Below are 11325 nucleotides of genomic sequence, written 5' to 3' on the forward strand. Positions count from 1 at the left end.
TATACTATTCATCATCCCGGGTGCAGAATAAGTTATTCTTCACCCGAGGTAATCTTATGATCACTTCATAATTAAATTACATTTGGAATTCAAATAGTTACATTCTTATTGATTCACTACATAAAATTTGGCATAAGAAAATAAAAATATAGGTCAAAAGACAAGAAAATTTGCAGTTTATGTATATTTTACGCTATGTTCTTACGTTGTAATTTTACATAACATAAAATATTTTTTACGGCAATTATATATTTTCTTACGGTCTCTTTTTACGTTGGAAATAAGACAAAACTTACGGAACGTAAAATTACGGTGCATTGATGATAAAATAGAGTGGGTGAAGAATAACTATTCCTCACCCAGGGTGACGAATAGTCAATCTCTTTATATATATGCCAACGAGGCTCAAGCAATACAACAACAATTCCACCAATCGGCTGCGGCCGCAACATTTGTCGTCGCAGCAGCGGCCGTTGGCCGCCATGGTGGGAGCAGCTGGGGGGCCGGGGATGCTATCGCCGTTGGCGGAAGTCGCCGTGGAAGCAGTTGGGAGGCCGTGTGTGGCGGAAGTCGCCGTGGAAGCAGCTGGGAGGTCGCGGGTGGCGGAAGTCGCCGTGGAAGCAGCTGGGAGGCGGGGCTTGCTGTTGCCGCCGGTGAACTCAGCGCCGGCTGCCCTGCCGGGGCCTGCAACCAACAAGGAGGAGGACACAGAGGGGGAGGAGCGCCATCTTCTTTGATCTTTGGAAGAAAAATTGAAGGTCAACGGGGGGGGGGGGGGGGGGGGGGCAAAGCTCTTTTTATTGATTTTCAAAGGAGTATTCGCCTGATCATGCCGGCTATTCAATCGGGTCAATCCATTCGGTGATCAACTAAGTGTGGTCATTGATAGTGTATGGATTCGGGGCAGATATAATTGCAATGTCGCTTGCTCCCAACTATGTGCACGAGAACCAAATTCATTTGACCTGAGAGGGAGATCCCATCCCATCCCATCAGCCATTGGTGTGCAGACCAAGGGTCAAGATTATAACTGTTTGCCATAATATTTTGCTGAGCATTGTCTAGCCGTAGTATAGAAGGGTGCTTTGGTTAACCTCTTACCCAACCCTGTAAGCGAAATAGGATGAACGCCATGCGTTGCCCGCTCTATCACTTGCCGTTGAGACATCATCTGCCCCTACCTTCTGCTGCTGATTTGCTGGCCATGACAATGCCTGCATGCCACCATCAGTGCTCACCTCAGCTTTGTTTGCACTATGCATTTCATCTGGTTTCAATCTGTAGTAGAAAATTGGCTTATTTGGCCCGGGATTTCTTTAGAGAAGCCAAGTTTTCTGCAATTAATATTTCTAGTTTGAAACTGTTGTCGAATACTGTCGTATTTGGTTGAATTCGTCTGTTCATGTATGTCTATGGTCTGGTTCTGCTACTATTAATCAACGAAATTTTCAATACAGGTTTCTGTGAAGCAATATTTCACTTAATTTGTAGTTCTTCCATAAATTGCTATAATGTCAAACATCGAGTGTTGGCCTAGCGTACATGTATTACTGTATATGTGCCCTGATGTTGTAATGTTCTTTTATTTAACCATGAGTTAACAAGGTTAAAGGACGCGAGCTTCTTCCCTGACCACAAAGGCTCACTGCACCACCCCCTCGTCTACAAGAGATCGGAATCAGTTCAATGAATCTTTCTGAAGACAATGTGGGTACGGAGTTCTTTGATAGCTGATTTTGCTATACGAAACCGCACCCTTTCCAGATCATGATCTCGAATGTCTAACCTTTGAATACTGTTTGCAGGAAATCTGACAGTCTAGAGTTGTTCAGTACTGGAAACTTGTGAAATCTTAGACAAGGAAGGATTCCTTCAGAAATGTTATGGATATGAATGCTAACCTTGGTGGATTTGCAGCATCACTGAGGAAAAAGGACGTCTGGGTAATGAATGTAGTCCCTTTCGTGGAATCTGGAAAACTGAAGATCATATATGACCGTGGTTTGATAGGGACAATCCATACCTGGTAAGATGTTTGTGCAATTCCTCCTGTCCTTCTCATCTATTCATTTCAGATTCAGGCCCTGTTTGGATCAGCGTTTTCTTTTCAAATACCTCCGTAAAAATTACATGCCTCGGTCGGTCGTTTTGTTTCCGGGTGGAAATTGCTCATCAGCCGGTAAGTTACACCTGTAAACAAAACACCTCTGTATTATTTTACACCCAATCCAAGCGCGACCTCAATTGTTTCAACGCTGGCTAGGTGACTATGCATACTCTTTATGGGGAGAAAAAAGGTGATTATGCATACATAAGTTCTTAGAATCTTCGTTGTTTGGTTACACACAAGGTATAAAATTACAGCTATATAAGAAGTTTTAATTGCCGAAAGAGTTCAACAATTTGACAATTGTTGCTACATGGAACTTGTTTTTAGTGGTTATTCATATGAATAAGTAGTTCTCTACCTTTTCCATCATCACTTCCGCACACTATCCTATCTCCGCAGTCTCGTGTCTGATGGAATATTCCCGGAAGAGATAGAGATAGGAGGAGTATGACATACAGAATTGCCGACTTCAATGGTTCAAAATTCATAGGGCAATATGGTCGTCGAAAATGCTAATCTCCATTTGACTTTTGTAAATTGATGACATTTTAGAATTGACACTTGAAGATTTTGCTTTGACCATTACTTTCATGTCAACGCGTTCGTAAAAAGCATAAAACTATGCTATTAGGAAAATGTTTGCCATGACAAAGATCAGTTCAGGTCTCCTTTTGTCTGAAATGTAAATATTTTTTCTGGCTTTTTTCCAAAAAATAATATGAAATTTCCGCTGAAAATGAGCCCACACCGGAAGGAAGGTGAGCCCGTAACCAATCTGGTCTGGTCTTGTGCAACGGGCATGTCGTCATTCAAAAGATACCAATGGTTCCCACAACCCACAACTGTGACACTCAACTTGCACCGATGCTGCCATGGCTGAGTCGTGAAGGAGAAACTTTTTTTTTTGAGAAATCTGAAGGAGAAACTAATAGACGCACCGACGCTGCCATGAGTTGGCTACGAAGCAGAAACTAAGAGACGCCGAGTGAACCAGCAAAGGATATGAAAGGAACCAGCATCGAAGAAGAGCGGCGTGCGCCGCCCGTGACCGAATTCGTCTGTATGTGCCGAAATAAGCAAGAAAAAAACATGTATGACGCGAGAAATAAAATGAAAAGGAGAACACAAATTGTATCTTTACTTCATGATCTGTATGCACGTAACAAACATTAAATGATTTAACAAATTAAGTAAATCGGTTGGCATATTAATATTTTTTCATAAGCACATATTTTCCCCTTTTGTAAGAAAACAAAATTGATGGGCGTGGTAGCAATATGTATTTAAATTTATTTTCATATGTCGTGTTTGATCAACTGTGAGATCAAATGGGATTGTTACCAATGTATATACCCTATAGTAGGGGAATATTTCTCTTTCAATGGGATGAAGAAATAGAATATAGAATGGAGTAAAGAGGTTGGTCGAGTGACAGTTTTTATTTCATGTTGTTTATAGACTGTCATGATGAAGCGTGTCGTAGAGGTGGTTTTAGTGACCACATTGTGGTTGAAACCTTGATTTGGCTGGCCACAGGGAAGAAGGCGGCGAGGTACACGTCGGCAACAACGTCGGCTATTCTCCTTGCATAGGTGAACACACTGAGGGAGAAGGAGTCACAGTTTTTTAGGAATTTTTTTGGCATTTCTTCTGGATAATGTTCACGTGAATGCATAGTGCTGATTTAATGTTTTATTGTTCCGATTCATTCGGCTGTATTGCTCTTGGTTATAATTCAAGTTTTGTTTTGGCATATAGTAGCTCGGATGGGTTAATGTTTTCGGTTTATACAGGCGTTGTTCTTTTTCACGGGTTTACTGTTCCGGGTCGGGGGAGGAGTCTCACTTTTTATTTTTTATTTTTTCTTTCGGATTACTGTTCACGTGAATGCATAGTGCTGATTTATTGATTTTGTTGTTCTGGTTTATGCGGGTGTATTGCTCTAGGTTATTTATGGTTCGGGTGGGTTAATGTTTTCGATCTATTCAAATGTTGTTCCATTTCACTGGTTTTACTGTTATGGTTTATTCGGAATTGCTTTTTTATTTTATTTCGGCTATTGCTTCGGTCGGTTCTGGGTTTATTCGGATACTATTCTGGTTTTTGTTCGGGTAATTGTTGAGGTACTGTTGACTAATGTCGTGGTGAAAAATAAGACAGTAACTGGTCAAGAACTTACTTTTTCCACGGGTACTGCTCATGCAAATATACTTTTCCGGTCTACCGTTTTGTGCCTCCTCAGCACAATCACTGGAAAGGATCAGCAGACGATCGATGCGACTGTGCATCAGTAAGGCGGTGGAGAAAAATGATATGTAGAAAAATCCTAAATCTTAACCCACAAGGACACTGGGTGGAGGAGGGGGTGATTTATTTTTTTAAAATCCGTTTTTTCTCTGAATTGCGCGTGTACTTTTTCTCCGCGGACACTCTTCACATGGGGGTAACTGTTCACGGCTGAGGTGATGTTCACGCTTGTTGTTCACTACTGAGGTACTGTTCATGTATGACTACTGTTCTTCACCACTGAAAGGATCGATATAGTTGACTAGAGGGGGGTGAATAGGCAACTAACAATTTTTAGCTTTTCTTTACCAATTTAAACTTTGCATCAAAGTAGGTTGTCTAGATATGCAACTAGGTGAGCAACCTATATGATGCAACAACAACAAGCACACGAGCAAGTAAGGAATATATCACAAATAAGCTTGCACAAGTAAAGGCACGAAATAACCAAGAGTGAAGCCGGTGAAGACGAGGATGTGTTACCGAAGTTCCTTCCCTTTGAGGGGAAGTACGTCTCCGTTGGAGCGATGTGGAGGCACAATGCTCCCCAAGAAGCCACTAGGGCCACCGTATTCTCCTCACGCCCTCACACAATGCGAGATGTCGTGATTCCACTATTGGTGCCCTTGGAGGCGGCGACCGAACCTTTACAAACAAGGTTGGGGCAATCTCCACAACTTAATTGGAGGCTCCCAACGACACCACGAAGCTTCACCACAATGGACTATGGCTCCGCGGTGACCTCAACCGTCTAGGGTGCTCAAACACCCAAGAGTAACAAGATCCTCTAGGTATTAGTGGGGGAATCAAATTTCTCTTGGTGGAAGTGTAGATCGGGGCCTTCTCAACCAATCCCGAGCAAATCAACAAGTTTGATTGGCTAGGAGAGAGATCGGGCGAAAATGGAGCTTGGAGCAACAATGGAGCTTTTGGGGGAAGAGGTGAGTCAACTTTGGAGAAGAAGACCCCTTTTATAGAGGGGGGAACAATCCAACCGTTACCCCCCTAAACAGCCCTGCAGAGGGCGGTACTACCGCAGGTGTGGGCGATACTACTGCTGTGGCCAGCGGTACTACCGCTCCCCCTCGCGGTACTGCCATGCAGTCTGGGAGGGCTAGCGAGAGAGCAGGAGTTGGACCCAATGCGGTACTGCCGCGGTGGTAGGGCGGTACTACCGCTCATGAGCGGCACTACCGCTCTACTGCCGCACAATCCGACACGAGAAGCGACCCCCTCGAGTCGACGCGGTAGGAGCCTGGTACCGTAGCGGTACTACGGCTGAGGACCCACCGGCGGTACTACCGCTGCCGAGCGGTACTGCCGCCTGTGACTCCTAAGCGGTACTACCGCTGGGCACCGCGGTACTACCGCTGTGACCAAACGAAGCACATAGGAAGGGGAATGAGCTCTCCATTGAAGTTGAAAGGCTCAGAGGGTGTGAAAAGGATGTGTACGTGTTGATTCCACCCTAGCCTTACCAAAGCGGACCCCCTCTTGATAGTACGGTGACTCCTACGGAACTAGTTCACCAAAATAGAAACGAAAGAGCTACATTGTCTTGAATAACACTCCGAGGGGAAAGAAATCGTCTCGTGCCAAAGGATGGATCTCTCAAAAGCTCAAAGCACACGATTAGTCCGCAAACATGTTGTCATCAATCACCAAAACTACATCTAGAGAGATATGCCTTAACAATCTCCCCCTTTTTGGTGGATTGATGACAACCAGGGATTTGCACAAGGATACGACATGAAAGTTGAAAGATCGTGGATGTCGCCTAGAGGGGGGGGTGAATAGGCGCTTTAAAATAATTACGGTTTAGGCTTGAACAAATGCGGAATAAACCTAGCGGTTAATTTGACAAGCACAAAACCTACAACAACTAGGCTCACCTATGTGCACCAACAACTTATGCTAAGCAAGATAAACAACTAAGTGATAGCAAGATATATGACAAGAAACAATATGGCTATCACAAAGTAAAGTGCATAAGTAAAGGGTTCGGGTAAGAGATAACCGAGACACGCGGAGACGACGATGTATCCCGAAGTTCACACCCTTGCGGATGCTAATCTCTCTTTGGAGCGGTGTGGAGGCACAATGCTCCCCAAGAAGCCACTAGGGCCACCGTAATCTCCTCACGCCCTCGCACAATGCAAGATGCCGTGATTCCACTAAGGGACCCTTGAGGGCGGTCACCGAACCCGTACAAATGGCAACCCTTGGGGGCGGTCACCGAACCCGTACACTTTGGCAACCCTTGGGGGCGGTCACCGGAACCCGTCAAATTGCTCGGGGTGATCTCCACAACCTAATTGGAGACCCCGACGCTTGCCCGGAGCTTTACACCACAATGATTGAGCTCCGAACACCACCAACCGTCTAGGGCGCCCAAGCACCCAAGAGGAACAAGCTCAAGGGCACCAAGCACCCAAGAGTAATAAGCTTCTCAACTTGTAACTTCCATGTATCACCGCGGAGAACTCAAACCGATGCACCAAATGCAATGGCAAGGGCACACGGAGTGCCCAAGTCCTTCTCTCTCAAATCCCACCAAAGCAACTAATGCTAGGGAGGAAAATGAGAGGAAGAACAAGAAGGAGAACACCAAGAACTCCAAGATCTAGATCCAATGGGTTCCCCTCACATAGAGGAGAAAGTGATTGGTGGAAATGTGGATCTAGATCTCCTCTCTCTTTTCCCTCAAAAACTAGCAAGAATCCATGGAGGGATTGAGAGTTAGCAAGCTCGAAGAAGGTCAACAATGGGGGAAGAACACGAGCTCAAAGGATAAGGTTCATTGGGAAAGAAGACCTCCTTATATAGTGGGGGGAACAATCCAACCGTTACCCCCACTTCAGCCCCGCAGAGAGCGGTACTACCGCTTGGCCAGCGGTACTACCGCTTGCCCCTATAAGCGGTACTACCGCTCCCCCTCGCGGTACTGCCGCTGGGCCCAGAGCGGTACTACCGCGGTGACAGGGCGGTACTACCGCATACGAGCGGTACAACGGCCCCCACTGCCGTGGCTAGTACCGTAAAACCCGACACGAAAAAAGACCCCTCGAATCGAGGCGGTACTAGCACGAGACCGCAGCGGTACTACGGCTGGGGGCTACCAGCGGTACTACCGCTCAGGAGCGGTACTACCGCTCTAGAGCGGTACTACCGCTTGTAGCACCCAAGCGGTACTACCGCTCCGGCCCGCGGTACTACCGCTAGGAAACCAAAACTGCCATAACTTCTGCATATGAGCTCCGAATTGAGCAAACTCAAGCTTGTTGGATTGAGGAAGACGAGTAGCATCAAAACAGCGACGGCGGGGGAGGTATGCCAACAAATAGAGGAGTGAAACCTCCAACCGAGAAGAACCGGCATAACCTCCAACATCGAAAACATCATAGAAGATGCGAGTGAACTCCGTTTTCGATGAACTCGAGCTTGTCATCAAGATGACCATAAGTTCCAAAACTCACAAAGAGAAGAACCAAACAAGAACCAATAAAGATGATGCAAGGATGCAATGGTTTGAGCTCTCTATGAACGATACGATCAAGCTACTCATCGAGAGCCCCCCTTGATAGTACGGCAATCGATCCTATAACCCCGTCTCCCACCTACCATCATGAGACCGGTAAAATAGAAAACCTATCAAGAGCAAACCTTTGCCTTGCACATGGTCCACTTGAGCTAGATGATGACGATCTTGACTCCCTCAAGTTGGACCACCTTTCTTGGTTGTGTTGGCTCGATGAAGACTAGTTGATTGCTCCCCCATAGTCCACTATGGGTGAGCCACTCTTCCGCACATCTTCACAAGTCCATTGTCACCACAATGGACGGCAAGCTTCAAGCATTTGATCTCTTCATGATGCTTCACTTGAACTTGCACACCGCAACATCTTCACAAGTCCATTGTCGCCACAATGGACGGCAAGCTTCAAGCATTTGATCTCTTCATGATGCTTCACTTGAACTTGCACACCGCAACCTAACCCCACAAAGAACTCTCACGAAGATCATGGGTTAGTACACAAAGCGTAATTGACAATGCTTACCACACCATGGGATCGCTTGATCCCTCTCGGTACATCTTGTGCGCTTTGTGTGTTGATCAACTTGATTCACTCTTGACTTAGTCTTGATCAACCTTGACTCTTTCCAACTCTCTTCATTTGGATGATGTCTTGAAGGTAAACATGAATGATCACACAATCTTCTTCTTCAAGACATGCTTGCAATAAGCTCAACTCTCACATGACCAATCTTTGGATAATTCCTTAATAACACCTTGGTCACCACATAAACTCCTTGAAACCAACACATGGACTTCAAGAAATGCCTATGGACAAATCCTTCAAATATAACTCAAGGCAACCATTAGTCCATAGAGATTTTCATCAATTACCAAAACCAAACATGGGGGCACCACATGTTCTTTCAAAAGTAAAGATACTTAGAACTACAAAATATAGACAGGCTCCCCCTGAATGTGTGCACCTAGTTAGTAGTGCCTTTGGAATGCAAGACACACACATTAGGATCAACACTCCCCCTATATTTTATAGTCCAACAACCTAAGCATAGGATACATGAGAGCAGGGTATATAACAGGATAAGCAAGCAACTCATAAGATACCAAAGTACTAGATAGACATAGATAAAGATAAGGTAGCATATGTCTCACACCATATGTCTGGAACTTAGGTCTCACTGGCACAAAACCAAACAAAGCAAATGGCGAGAAAACACAACGACACCACAAAGAAACGACGACACCACAAAGCACAAATCCCTAAACTCTCTCCCCCTTTGGCATCGAGACACCAAAAAGGGCAAAGAGCGTTGCTACGGCTCCAGGCGATAGCAAACTGAGGAGCTCTCTCATCACATCCTCGCGGGGTCATCCACACTGCCATCCTCAGTCAGAAACTGCTCGGTGTCTGAATTGGTCCACGGACAGTGCTGCTGAATCCACTCCTCCTCCTCAGTGATATGGCCCGCAGAACCGCTGGCAACGGTCGCACCCAACTGACGCATGAGCTCCTTGTGACGCCCCCTGTCCTGCTTCTCAGCCATATGAGTCATGTACTGACCATGAGACTCCATGCAGAAGAGCTTCTTCATCTTGCGCTTGAGCTTCTTTGCCCAAGAGGGCTCTTCTCCAGAAGGCGCATAGTCCTCATCGTCCTCATCGGCCTCAGCCTCGCCCTCGGTCTCCATGTCAACAGCAGTAGATGGACCCCCAGATTTAGGAGCCGGGGTGCCCCAATTGTCCTTCTTCCTCAGACGCTTGATCTCATGAGAAACCAATTCTCCAGTTTCCAGCATAACCATGGGATAGACACGTGTCCAGGCCTTCTCAATGAGCAACATGATGAACGGACCATAGATCGGGCACTTGCGCTCAGAAATGGCAAAAAGAAGTTCAGACCACATAACATGAGAAATGTCCAGGGACTCGCCAGTGTTTGCTTCCTTCTCATGCTGTCAGAAGAGAAGCATGTCCACGAGGTAGGAGTGGACCATATCTAGATTCCCGATGCGAGGGAAGAGAGTCTCTCGGAAGACATGATGAAGGATGTCCAGAAAGGTAGACAGCTCATAGGTTACCTTGTCAGTCACAGGGTGAACCTTCACAGAACAGTAGGGCCAAAGGGCTTGCTTGTGAGTGGAGGAAGCATTGCGGTGAGGACGGAAGCCGACTGGAGTCTCAAGCCCGTGATCTTCCACCCCAAGTAACTCCATGAAGGCCTTCCACTTGACAGAAAGCAACTTGCCATTTGTCATCCAAGTCAGAGTCCTTTCTGCATCAGTTCCAAGATGGACAGTAGCATAGAATTGAGCCACCAAATCTGCATCAAAATCCTTGTTGAACTGCATGATACTGAGAATGTTCAGCTGAGAGCACATCTGAAGGGCTTCGCCAAAGTACTCAGGGTCCTTCTCCATAGCATCCGTGTCGATGGAGCGTACATCAACATAGAGATTCTTCTTAGCCTTGATCACATCAAAGTAGATGGCAAACTGAAAGCGGTTCCAGAACGGACGGTTGACCAAATTGGGTTCTTGGTCTTCCGCATAGGGGTTGCGGCGACGCCTTTCCCAGAACTCCTTGGCAGTCAACTCAGTCACAGTCTTGCCCCTTGGCTTCGGCCTGTTGGCAGATTTCTTCTAGAGTTAAGGCGGAGGTGGAGCACTTGAGGAAGCACCCGCTGACTCACAGGTGCGGTAGCGCTTTGACGTTGCACGTCCGGGGTTGACACGGCGGACTTGCTGCTTAGGATGTTCATCACCTGGAACCAAACACACGAGCAGAAGAACCAACACGAAAGAAAGAGCATAAGCCTCCAAACAAAACAACATGGATCAAAAAGTGGTAGGAAAAAGATGGAATTGGGCATGCAGCGGTAGTACCGCGACCTAACGGCGGTAGTACCGCTCTAGCGGTAGTACCGCGCGAGGTGGGCGGCAGTACCGCTCTAGACGAGGAACGGCGGTTCCTTACTGCCGTGAATAGATCCGGCACTACCGGGGATGCCAAATTCAAAAATAAACCTACCAAACCTTAATCCGACCGGCCTAGAAGCCCTCTCCATCCTACTCAAGCCTTGACTTAGCCAAAAATAGAGAAGAACAATGCCTATTGCCCCTAGCAACTAGATGTGAGATCTAGGCAAAGAGAGAACGGGAAAGGGGGCAATACCGACATCCATGGCAAGAGGACGCGGTGGGGATCGACTCCACTGGAAGAAATGGAGAGGGACGGCACGAGGACGGCGGCCGGCCGAAGCCCTCCCGCGGCGAGACGTCGCTGGAGCGACGAAGAGGACGGGCGAGTGCAGCGAATGGGTATGGGGAAGAAAAACAACTCCCCCTGCCCCGACATAACCCCCATCGCCCGCCCCGCAGCGGTAGTACCGCTGGGT

The sequence above is a fragment of the Aegilops tauschii genome, chromosome 5 (genome assembly GCF_002575655.3).
Source record: "Aegilops tauschii subsp. strangulata cultivar AL8/78 chromosome 5, Aet v6.0, whole genome shotgun sequence".
Lineage (NCBI taxonomy): Eukaryota > Viridiplantae > Streptophyta > Magnoliopsida > Poales > Poaceae > Aegilops > Aegilops tauschii.